This window comes from Vombatus ursinus, unplaced genomic scaffold (genome assembly GCF_900497805.2).
Source record: "Vombatus ursinus unplaced genomic scaffold, bare-nosed wombat genome assembly UNPS02014802.1, whole genome shotgun sequence".
Lineage (NCBI taxonomy): Eukaryota > Metazoa > Chordata > Mammalia > Diprotodontia > Vombatidae > Vombatus > Vombatus ursinus.
This window is the reverse complement of record NW_020954580.1, coordinates 29,390,334-29,403,897: the sequence shown is the minus strand read 5'-3', so window position 1 is coordinate 29,403,897 and position 13,564 is coordinate 29,390,334. Positions and strand designations below refer to the sequence as shown.

The 13,564-nt window shown below is 37.1% G+C and overlaps 1 pseudogene; it reads left to right on the top strand.

Moving 5' to 3' along the window:
* Positions 1–3,853, top strand: part of LOC114051305 — a 28,336-nt pseudogene extending 24,483 nt beyond the window's left edge.
* The last annotated feature ends 9,711 nt before the right edge of the window (positions 3,854–13,564 follow it).

The following is a 13,564-nucleotide window of genomic DNA, read 5'->3' as shown; positions in this document are numbered from 1 at the left end:
GATGTATAGAGATGTTTTCTATGGCATGGATATGTTCCCAATGTGGAAAGTGGGCTGGGGTTCCTGACTTTCTGAAGGGGTCTGCCTCGTTCAGGATAGACCTTGGTCTGATGACAAAGAACCTGAACATGGCCAAAACTCAGATAATTTCTGGCTGACTGGACCATAAAAACTCTGCCACTAGGCTCTATCCTTCAGTTTGGGCTTGAGCCCTGGCCTGAATGGGATTGCAGATACAACAGCAAGCCCCGTAGACAGCTCTCTAGCCACCATCACCACCATCAAAGACAACTGGAACTTATCCCAAGGCTCTTCTCACCTTCATTTTAGAGATAAGGAAGCTGAGATTAAGTGAACTAACCAAGATGACACAGGAATAAGTGGCAGACTTGGGATTTGAACCCAAGTACTCTGACCCCAGAGGCCATGTTCTTTCTACTATACAAATGTACTAATGATTTGCCCACCTTTTCTCGTAGTGTTAATCTAACTGTCCTGCAGATTGTAATTTCCCATATAAAAGATCAAAGTCATATTTTCTCAATATAGTCAATATCTCCTCAAAAAAATAAGCCACACTCAAGTTGCTATTTGGCATAGGCTGGTTGATTTTTTCTTTCGTTCTCCTGATCCACCTTCTATTCAATTTCAGAAGTAGAAACAGACCTAGGGGTCCTGTCTCTATAACTACTCCTCAGCCCCACAGCAATGTCTTTGTTAACTTTTCTTCCTTCCTGGGAACTTCAATTTTAGCTGCTCATTTGCTTAATTACCTCGATTGCTGATAGCCACAAAAAGCCTAAAGATGTAACAGATGGTGCCTTGGGATAGATGTGTGTTGCGGATGCAGAACTGTCAACACACCTATCTCAATCCCATTTTAACTTTCACATTATGTCCCCCTGTGGATTGTTGGCAATGAACTAAGCTGATGTGTGTTGCAGTCTCCTAGTTTCACAGCTAGCCTGGTAATTCTTTTCCCCTCATGTGCCCTTTTTCTTCCACTCCCACACATTATTTGGCTTCCAAGTGCTTAGATAATGATCTCTGTAGCATCTTTAAAGACTATTTCACCTCATTTAAAATGTACCATGAATGATGAGGATTTGATAAATTAAGTAATAATAAGAAAACATTTTCAATATTCTGTAGTTTTCCATTAAGCTCCCAAAAAATAGCTATTATAGAAGCACCATTTGCTCCCCATAGTTAACGATGTGTTAGCCTTGCTTTCATTAAAAACCTCATTATTCAAAGATTTATAACTCAGCCCAAGAAATCGCCCCTGAAGTTGGAAATAGATCCTTCCTCAGCTCAAAAGTCTGCTTTTGCAACATGAGAAAGAAAATAGCAATGAGGAGGGTGTATGACAGAATCAAGATTATAAAAGACCTTGACAGAACAGAAAGATTGGCCAGAATTTACAGAAAGAAATTTAACAGAGATAAATGTGAAGTTCTAGCTTTAGGTTAGGTTAGTAAAATCAATTGCCCAACTATACCATGGGGGAGACCTTACTTGCTAGAAGGTCACATGAAAATGACTGAGGGAGTTATGGTTGACTAGAAGTTCAATATGATCTAATAATTTGATATGGCTGCTTAAAAAAAAAAGACTAATTTGATCTTAGACTTCATTAATAGAAGCTTAGCAACGAAATTCCAAAGAAGGGAAAATTGCACTCTACTCTGCTATACTCAGGCTGTACATCGAGTGTTACATTCAGCTTTGTATCACATATTTTAGAGAGCTGTCAACATAATGGAATGTTACCAGTAGAAGGCAACCAAGAAGATTAAGTATCTGTAAAAGATAGCCTCAGAGAAGGTTGCAAGACGTATTTAGCATGGAGAAGAGAATATCCGGTGGTAGACATAGTTCCTATGTTTAGATATTTGAAAGATTATGATTTGGAATAACTAATAGATTATTCTAATTATAGAAGACATATGGTGGAAGTAACAAGGAGGGAGATTTAGCTTCCCAGAATCACAAAATTTCTGAGTAGAGAACATACCTAAGAATCTGTTCTACAACATCAGCAACCAATGGCCATCTTTCCTCTTCAGTAGTGTCAAACTCATGGCCCACAAAACTCCTGAGGGTGGCCTAAACCAAATTAAAATATAATCAGAAAATGTTTAGAAAAATAAATAAAAAATAAAATGCCACAAAGATAATCATCATTTGTGGTTTTCTAAGTGAATGTGGGCCTGCAGGAATCCATTGCTATTTGACACCACTGCTCTATTTGGACATGTCCAGTTACTTACTGAGTCTGACCCCTTCACTTTTGGCTAGCTCTGTTCAAACTATTGCTACTATTCCTAGTTCTCCCCTATGGGGCCAAGTAGTAAAAGTCTAATATTCCTTTACCCTATACTACTTGAAGACTAATATCACATTTACCAGTAAGTCTTCGTTTCTCTAAACTAAATCTGCAGACCTCCCCAAACAAATGAGAAGTGCAGTCAATAGGAATGAAGGAGCTGTGGTAACTTACAGCCCACAGGGTCCCAAAGACCCACCACCACCTCCCACTTCCCCAAGAATAAACAGCCAGACCATGGTGAAAAGGAAAAGCTTAAAAGGAATACCAAAAAATGCAATAAAGAAGAAAAAGCTAAATAGACCAAGATTAAAAGGGCCATTCAGACGGACAACACAGAAGTTCTATGAGTACATACTGGGAACGCAAACCACCAGAAAAACCAAGCAATTAGTTTATTGAGAATTAGTGTTCAGTCCATTGGATTGGCTAACATGACAGAAAATGAAAATAACAAATGCTGGAGGGGATATGGGTCTGTATCCCAAAGAGATCAAAGAGAAAGGAAAAGGACCTAACTGTATAAAAATATTTATAGCAGTTCTTTTTGCGGTGACAAATAATTAGAAATAGAGGGGATGCCCATCAATTGGCAGAATGGCTGAACATTATAGAATATGATATAGTATATGATTATGATGGAATACTATTGTCTTATAAGAAATGATGAGCAGGATAGTTTAAGAAAAACCTGGGAAGACTTACATGATGCAACGTGAAGTGAGCAGAACCAGGAAACCATTGTACAAAGTAATAGCAATATTGTAAGGATGATTAACTGTGAAAGGCTACTCTGATCAAGACAGCAATCGAAGACAATTCCAAAGACTCATGATGAAAAATGTTATTGACTTTCAGAGAGAGAACTGATGGATTCTGAATGCAGATTGGAGCATACTTTTTAAATTTTTATTGTTACTGTTTTATTTTGTTTGTTTTTTTCTTTTGCAACATGGCTAATATGGAAATATATTTTGCATGACTTCACATGTATAATCAATATAAAATTGCTTGCCTTCTCAAGGAAGGAGGAGAAGTGGTGGGAGTGAAAGAATTTAGAACTCAAAATTTTAAAAAACGGTTGTTAAAAATTTTTACATGTAATTGGGAAATATTTAATTAATTTTTTTACAAAAGAGAATAAGTGCTTGGGTTAAATGCTGAAACAGCTAGAGTTCAAATGGCTGGGTAAGGTAACTAAATCAATGGCAGGTGTAGTGAAACTACATTGAGGAGCATAAACTTTGAGAAGATATCTGTCTTAATGGACAAATTTTAACACCAGTTTGAAGCATTAGACATTTGAACATAACAAATGGAAGACATCACAAACAGCATTACAACACTAACAACTCCACAAAACCAAGTAGATATGCTCCTTCAAGAAATGACAGATGAAGCAGGCCTTGATATCTCAACATGGAGCACCCAAGGGGTCAGACTGGTACTATTGGCAGAAGTGTCGTTTCAATAGAACGGCATAAACTATCACAGAGACTTGCCCACCTCTGGGATCAAGTGTAACACAAGGAACTTGATGCTGGTGTTCACTACACTTTCTTGGGAAACCTCTTGTGTGTGCACATGAGTGTATGTGTGTGTGTGCATGGGTATATGCGGAAGGTTCAAATACTCTTGGTAGAATAAGATGCCTTGGGCTTGCTGTTCTTTATAAATATGATAAGAAGTTTGAGGGAGCTTGCATTCTTACTGGACTTTGTAATTCTGTAACAGAATAGGTTGAAATGTGAAGGGTGTCTTTTGCAGGTATTTGACACTAGAGTTTAACTTAGGTCCACTAGGTGGCACAGTGGATAGAGTGCTAAGCTTGGACTCAAGAAGACTCATTTCATGGGATTTTATGGGTTCAAATCCAGCCTCAGACACCTACTAGCTGTGTGACCGTGGGTAAGTCACTTAATCCTGTTTGCTTCGGTTTCCTCATTGGTAAAGTAAGCTGGAGAAGAAAAGGGCAGACCACTTCAATATCTTTCCCAAGAAAATTCCAAATGGAGTCACAAAAAGTTGGATATGACTGAACAACAACAGAGTTTAACTCATTTTGTTTGAAAAATCTTCATTAAGGGGCAGCTAGGTGGCGCAGTGGATAGAGCACTGGCCCTGGAGTCAGGAGGACCTGAGTTCAAATTTGACCTCAGACACATAACACTTACTAGCTGTGTTACCCTGGGCAAGTCACTTAACCCCAATTGCCTTGCCAAAAAAAAAAAATCTTTGTTAAACATTGGGTCAAAATACTGCATCTCTTGATTAGAATTATTAGTTATTAAGTTAAAGTATTTTAAATTCAGTGTTCTTTTTATCTTTGAAGAACTGAGATGATATAAAAAAAACTAAAACAAAACAAAATAAAAATAGGAGTGGAATAGGGCAGGGAAATCTCTCTCCCCCCCTCCCTTTCTCTCTCTCTCTTTCTCTCTCTCTCTCTCTCACACACACACACACACACACACACACACACACACACACACACATTTGGTCACCTAGACCAATACACATCATTCTCTATTTGCTGTGTGCATGTTAGTCTACTTTTAGTCTGTTTTTATATTTTAAGCTCAAATTACCAAGGCCTCTTTACACCATACTTTTCTATTGTGTGTGTTTGTGTGTGTTCTCTAAAATCTTCATGAGATGATCATCTTCATCCATAATCACCTGGGGAAAAACGCTACACTACCTCATTTTCAGGAGAGATTAAGACTTATTATGACTCATTTGCATTTGATCTGGTGGAGGTCAACTTCAGTCGTATATGGACTTCCATACTTTTCTTTGTGTTGAAATGCTAAAATTGAGAGATTGTACTATTCCTATCAGATTTTTATTACCCAATATTTTAAAGTATGTTAATTTACAAGGAATTCTTACCATGTGCACTCCCAGGAACTATTTTTGATTCATTTGGGGAAAACCCTGCCCTGTTGTTTTACTTTAAATAAGAATTTCAAGAACAAAGAAATCGCTGGTGCCATTCTCAAAACTTAATGTGTTAATCCTGTATGTTACTCACTGTGAATCTTAAGTGGATCAGGAGATTTAAAATTTGACCTCATAAAAAACATAATCACTCATCTAGTCAACTAGAAATTGAAAGAGGGGTAGGGATGGAAGGAAACTGAGTCACTGAATTTTGTAGTCCAAGTATATATTCAGCTTCTTAGAATGGCTAGTTTAGTTTATTAAAATGTGAAATTTACATATAGCTATGATGTTTTAAATTAGTACTTAGAAAATGGTGGTGAAACATTGAGTTACTAATACATTGTAGTAAGTCTACAAATGGAGATTGAATGAGTACAATGATTTTTTTTTATTCCTCCTGCTAAAAGATTTCCCCATAAAAGAATTCTGGTGCTGGTTTTTTTTTTCCTTAAAAAAGATTATAATTAAAAATAAAATAAAATAAACCTTCCTAGTTTCTTCAAATGGAACTATTATGACATGGTCTCTAGTTCTTCAACAACCTGATCACACTTTTCTAGACGTATCCCAGTCTTCTCCAGGCTTCACTCCTGACTTTCTCTGCCATGATGTAGCAGCCTTCTCACCCTGGAAGTTTACTCTGCTCCTCTGGCCCCTTTCTCTGATTGGTCAGTTCCTCCATGAATGACCATTTTAAGGAAATTTTGCCCATGCCATTCATCACATTCTATCCTTTCTATCACATTCCTTTCCGCTCCTAAGTGCATACATATCTTCTCCCTCTCCCCGTCTTTCAGTTTTCTTTGTGTGTTGTCTTTGCCCACTAGAATGTAAGCTACTTAAAGGCAGGGACTGCTATTTTTTTTCTTATTTGTATCCTAAGCACCTAGCAGCGTTTGGCATATAGTGAGTATTTAGTAAATGCTTGTTGATTTAACTTACTTTGCCTTGATGTTCCCATGGTCACAGTAATCTATTCCACTCCTTCTATTCCCCTCACCCAAAGTTAGGTTCTGTTAATAAAGAGGATGAGTTTTGGTGACATCCTATTATCAGGAACTGTTACTGAAGATAGAGCTAAATTAGGAAGCATAGGAATATTTTCCATTGCATGGACAGTAGGCTGAAGGCCCTGGTTCTCTGGAACTCTAAAGGGTTCCTAAAGACTCACCTAATGAGAGTCCTTCATGCAGTGACACAGTCTTCCTGAAATGTGGCACCTAGACCAGAATATAATACAATATATATTATCAGAACCAAAGAAGAGTACAGAAAATTCATGTATAATCAATATCATATTGTTTATTTTCTCAGTGGGTAGGGGAGATATAGGAAGAAGGGAGAGAATTTAGAACTCAAAATTTTAAAAAACAAATCTTTAAAGAAAATTTACATGTAATTAAGAAATATTTAACAAAATAAATAAAACATATTTTAAAAATAAAAAGAAACAAAATAAGAGTACAGTGAAAGTATAACCTTCATTCTAGACTCTGTGCATCTTTTAATAAGCCTAAGATAACATTAACACTTTTGAGTTCCATGTTACCTTGTTGATTCATACTGAGGTTGCAGTTCACTAAATCCTTTGGTCATTTTTTAAGAGAAATTTTTGTTGAACTATGCCTCTCTCCTTTTGTATTTGTGAAGTTGATTTTTTTTTTGTAGTCAAGTGTAAAACTTTACATTTATCCATATTAAATTCCATCTTATTAGATTTGGCCCATTGTTCTAGCCTGTCAAGATTTATTTTCATCCTAACTCTGTTACGTAATGTATTAGCTGCCCATCCAGCTTAATATAACCTGAAAACATACCAAGCATAGTTTGTGTGCCTTCATCCGAATCTCTGACAAAAATATTAAATAGCACAAGGCCAAGGAGAGTTTCCTGGGCCACTCCCCTAGAAACCTCTCACCAAGTTGACATTAGCTGATTAATAACTACTTTGGGGTCTAGTCATTTAATCAGGTCTAAATCCATTCAACTGTACCAACATTTAACCCACATCTCTCCATCTTACCCACAAAGACAGCATGACAATTTTCCAAATACTCTACTGAAATCTAAATATTCCTTATTTATAGCATTCCCTTGACTGACCAATCTAATCACCCTATCAAAAAGGAACTGAGGTTAATCTGCTATGAGCTATTCTTCATAAAAGCATGTTGGCTTTTAGTGATCAAAAACCATCTCTCTTCAATAATGTGGTCTAGATTTTTCTGCTATAGTAGAAGTCAAACTCACTGGCTTACAGTTTATAGACTCTGCCTTTTCCCCTTTTTTAAAAATCCAGACAATTTTGTCCTTCAACAGCTTTGGACATCTTTCCAATTCTTCAAGATTTTTTCTGAAATCATTTGACAGTGACTCAGCAATTGCATTTTTCAGTTGCCTAACATATCATGTCTTCCTTTTTATGTGGCTCCAAATGTTCAGCTTCAGCATAAAGTTGAACTTATAATAATTACTACCCCAAAATGAAATGGGCTAATATGCAAAGCAATGAATTCTTAATCACTGAAGAGGTCCAGAGACTGGAAGCCATTTGCCAGGGTTGCTATAGAAAAGACTCCAGTATTTGAATGGGAGATTGCAGTAGGTGGGGTGGTGATGGAGGAAACTCTACCTAGGAGCTAGGGCAGAAACGAAATATCAGTAGTTTCTGGAGAAAGAGTTCCTGGCTCCAGTCTTGAAGAGCCAAAGTATAACCTCTAAATCTAAGAGCTGACAGCTCCTGAGAGAGGAACCATGTGGTCAGAGAGGAGAGCTCCAGAATTTTAACATAAGTGACCCCTAAAAGTAGAGGAGCAGCAAGGGATTAAAAGTCATGATGTGAAGAGCCAGATTTCAATTTTGTACACTGTTACTACTATGAGTTATTTGAATAGGACTGGACTGAAGATATGGAGTTTACCCATTTATTATCCACTCGTACGCTTCTACTTCAAGGGGAGCCCAAGAAAAGTGACCATATCACCATAAACGAAGGAGAATCATGTTGATCGTTTCTGAGCTGCTTTGAGTCCCTTATGGTTTTTCCACATTGTTTACAAGCTACTGTGGGTCACTTTAGATGTTTTTTTTTTTAATTTCCATTAGGGTAGAATAAAGGCTGCCCTGTGCTTTGTTACGTATAGAATTTGGGAGAACCTTTCACCTGCATCTGTGAAAACCTAGACACAAGCTACATTAAGATGGAAGAATTGGAAAGATGTCCAAAATAAACACTTATTAAGGTATAATGAATCACAGGGTTAGTGGTATTTGGAGGATAGCCCTCAGGATTAGACCTGGTCTGTGTGAGCCCAGAGGCCAGGGCACTGGTTACTTAAGAAAGAACTTTTAGAATTAGATACTTAAGAAAGGAATGTACTTCTATGTCAGGCAGTAAGTTCTCTATCACTGAAAGTAGCCAAGCAGAGAATGTCAAGGATCACATAGAGGAGATTCCTACATTTGGGTGGGAGGTTGGATTAGATGAGCCTCTGAGGACCCTTCCAACTTGAAAATTCTATTATATCACACTATCGGATGACATCTATTAATGACAAAGGGCTAACCTGTTGAAACATATTTCCCCCTGCAATCTCTTAACTCAAAAATAGGAGTGTTCGTAGCAATTTCATTTGACAACTGAATAATCCTCTCCCTGAGGTAAGCCCTTTTCAGAAATGAAAAGAAATTGTTAAAATGCCAAGTCATTCAACTTTAAAAATCTATCTGAGCCTGAACAGTTCATTAATTCAGACATTTTCACAAGGATATGTGACAGATCAATGGGCACTTTGCTCATGTCTCTGCCCTGAAAGAGGAAGGGGAGTGATCTAAAATTGGTACAGCCATAACGTTTGAACCAAATCAAGACCTTTTCAAAACTGTCATATTCTATCAACATCACCAAGGAGCTAGAAAACAGTGTCCCCCTGAGGGAGGAGCTGCCTTCTCTCTTCACATTTCTGTCAAGAGTTTATCCTCTTCAAGCTGCCTTCTGTTGACATGACAGTCTAGTAACAAGTGACCAAAACCCAGTCTTTGCAGGAGTGCCGGTATCAAGCAAACTATTTGGATGGAGGCATGATCTTGTCTGTCTCCAAGCTTCTCCAAACCTACATAAAGTCCTTCATTTGGGTTCAAAATTTGAGACATAGAAGTAAAGATGGGGAAGGAATATTTAACTAGAAAGGAGTAACTCATGAGAAGAAAATCCCAGGGTCTTAGTGAATTGAAAGATCATTAATAGTCATCAGTGTGTTGTGATGACCAAAAGAACTCATTTGTCCTTAGGTTACATTAACTGAAATATAGTGTCAGGAGTAAGAGAAATTGGTAACCCTAATAAATTTCTCTTATTCAGACCACATCAGGAATATTGTGTACAATTTGGCCATCACATTTTGAAAGAGCTATTGACAAGCTGGAGTATCTCTCAAGGAAATGAGCCCAGGTGATAGAAATGGAAGCTAAGCCAAATAAGAATCAATTGAAGGAACTAGGAAAGCTTAGCCTAGGAAAAATACCTGGAAATTTATCATGTGGAAGAGTCCAAAGCTTACTCCATTTATCCCTTGAAGTAAAAATAAGTATTGGCAGGTGGAAATTATAGGAATGCAGGCATCAAAACAAGGAAAAACCTTCATAAAAGATATATAGTTGATTGAAAATTCAATAATGTCCCCATTACTGTAGATGTTGGGAATAGTTATATAGGAAGATTGTAGACAGGATTCATGATTTGGGCAGGAGTTGTGCAAAATAACCAGTGGAGTCCTTTCTAGGTCTAAATTTTTATGATTTTACTTTTAGATAGAAGAGAAGATTAGAGCCTTGTGGGTAACACACTCCTAGTGAAAGGATTAGAACACTTACAGCGTTAATCTTCTCCACCTTTGACTCCCACTGAGACTTTCTCCAAGTCAATAAGTCAGTCACATTACAGGGTTTTTATGAAATGATAAAGCCATTCTTATGAAGTACTTAGAAAATAGGAACTATAGAATCATAACACTTCTGAAGACAAATGGTACAGTAGAAAGATACCTGAGTAAGAAGTCAATAAACTTGAACTCCAGACCCAGCTATATCCCTAATCAGCTATGTGACTTTGGACAAATCACTCTTAGCTTATTGGTTTCCATTTTCCTTATGCAAAATAAAAGGATTGAACTAGTTAGCAGCTAACCACACCTACTACAATAATAATAATGATGATAACTTAAAAAGAATAGCACCTCCTAAAGCACTTAATAGACCTTTGATTCTCATATAATCTATAAATGATGCCAATCAGTCAACAACCATTTATTAAATACCTACTGTGTGCCAGATGCAATGCTAGGCCCTAGGGATATAAAGGCAAACAGTAAGCAAAAACTAATTGCTTGATTTTATATTTGTGCACAAAACAATTTTCTATTTTTATATAACATTATATATGTATATATAAAATAAATACAAAGTAATTTGTGTACAAGGAGAAATGTTACTAGCAACTGGTGGGGTCAGACTTCATAAAGAAGGTGGCACTTGAACTAAGTTTTGAAGGATGCAAGAGAATTTAGGTAGTTGAGATGAGTAGGGAATGAATTCCAGGCACGGGGGATAGCTAATGCAAACGTATTACAGATAGGAGGTAGATTGGCAAACATGAGGAATATAAGGAAGATCAATTTGGCTAGACTTTAGGCTACAAGAAGGGAAATAACATATAATAAGGCTGGAATAAGTTTGGGGCCAGATAAGAAGGGCCTAATTTTTTAAAAAGATCTTATTTTTCCCCAATTACATGTAAAAACAATTTTAATACTCATTTAAAAAAATTTTAATTCCAAATCCTCTTCCTCCCTCTCTCTCCTCCCATCTCCCTGAAATGGTAAGCAATTTGTTATAGGTTATACATATGCAATCAAGCAAAACATATTCCCGTATTAGTCAAGTTGTGAAAGAAAACAAAGACAAAAAAAGTCATAAAACATAAAGTGAAAAATAGTACGCTTTGATCTGCATCCAGACTCCATCAGTTCTTTCTCTGGAGGTGGATAGCATTTTTCATCTTGAGTCCTTTGGAGTTGTCTTAGAATTGCTGAGAATAGCTAAGTCATTCACAGGTGGTCATCATACAATATTGCTGTTACTGTGTACAATGTTCTGGTTCTGCTCATTTCACTTTGCATCAATTCATGTACATCTTTCCAGGGTTTTAGGAAGGGTTTAAAAAGCCAAACAAGGGAGTTTATATTTAACCCTAATGCCTTAGGAAAATTTCTTTAGCAGCTGTATGAGGATGGATTGAAGTGAAGGCAATCTCATGTCCATATCTATATCCATGTCCATGTCCACATCCATATCCATAGCACCACCTATGATAGGACCAACATTCTTGTTTCAACCGCAACAGGGTAAAGATTGTTTTCCCTCCTTTTCTGCCAAGAGAGAACCTATAACTGGACTGACCTCTATGACACTCTTCCCCACACTACTCCAAACTCTTTTTGCTCAGGTGAAAATATACTTCTACTATATTTTCTGCTTTGGGTGGCTGAGATTATGGGGAGAAAGCTGAGATATTTAACTCTTGTTTTGCTTGTTTTTTTTTCTTCTAAGGAAAATGATAATTACATTAGGAAGGATAGAAAAAAATAATTCAAGATAAGTGAAAAGGTGGTTGAGCAGCATCTAGCTCCTTTAATGAGTTAAAGTCATTTCACATGAATGAACTACATTCCAGGGTTCTGAAAGGACTGGCAGATGGAATTAATAAAAACTTGTCAGTAATCTTTGAAAGATAATAAAGAAAAGGAAAGGTTTCACAGGACTGGTGAGGGGCAAATATCCCCATTTTCAAAATTGAAAAAAGAATCAAGTCTGCATGCTATAGACCAATGGGCCTGATTTCAATTCTTAGAAAAACTTTAGACTATACTGGCAAAGAGGTGATATGCCAACACTTAGAAAGGAAAGCAATGGCAGCAATGGAAGGAAACCCAGTATGGTTTCTTCAAAAACAGTTCATAACAGACCAACCTAACTTTTGTATTTCTAGCTAGAATAACTGAACTGGTAGATCAGGACAATGCTATCAACATAGTAGACTTAGATTTCACAAAACATTTTTTAAAGTTCTCTTGCTACACTTATGCAAAAAATGAGATTAAACTAGATGATAGTAAGGGTGTGTGGTTTCAGAACTGGTTGAATAACTAGATAAAAAAAATAGTCATTATTATAAAAGGCATCTGGTGGAATAGCCCAGAATCTGACTTTAGTGTCTTGGACAAAGGAATAAATGGCCTGCTTATCTCATTTTCAGATGATCAATAAGTAGCTCGGAGGAATAGCTAATATAATGGATGACAGAGTTGGGATCCAGAAAGACCTTTGTTGTTGGTGGTGGTGGTGTTAGGTCATTTTTCAGACATGTCCAACTCTTCATCACCCCATTTAGGCTTTTCATGGCAAAGTTACTGGAATAATTTACTATTTCCTTCTCTAGCTCATTTTACTGATGAGGAAACTGAGGCAAACAGGGTTAAGTAACTTGCCCAAGGTCACACAGCTAGTAAGTGCCCGAAGGCAGATTTGAACCCAGGAAGATAAGTCTTCCTGACTCCAGGCCCAGCACTTTTTCTACTGTACCACCAGAAGGACCTTGGCAGGCTAAAATGATTGCTAAATATAAAATGAAACTTTATGGGAATAAATGTAAAGTTTTTCATTTTTTAAAACTTTCTACTTCACGAATATAGGACTAGGGAGGTACAGCTATATAACATTTCCTGTGAAAAAGATCTGGGTGTGTTAAGTAGACTTGTGGTTCAACAGAGGTGAGCAATCTCACATAGCCAAAGGAGGCTAATATCAGCCTACATTCTTTTAAGAAAAGCATGGAGCTCATAATGAAGAAGGTAATCATTTCTCTGTATTCCACCCTGATTAGACCACATCTGGAGTATTGTCTTCAGTTTTGGTCATCACATCTTAAGAAAGACGTGGATAAACCAGAGCATATCCATAAGAGGACCACTAAAATGGTGAGGAACCCAAAGCTCAATCCATTTGAAGACTGATGTCTAGCCTGGAGGGGAGATGAATTTGCAGGAGATGTGATAACGCTCTATCTTCAAGTCTCTGAAGGTCTGTCATGCAGAAGAGCAATCAGCTTTATTCCTTTTAGTGTCTGATTTCTATTCTTAGAAAAACTTTAGACTATATTGGTAGTCTGAATAAATAGTCTGAAGGTAGAACTAGGAGCGATGAGTGGAAGTCCTAGCAGTTCAAAATTGTAGC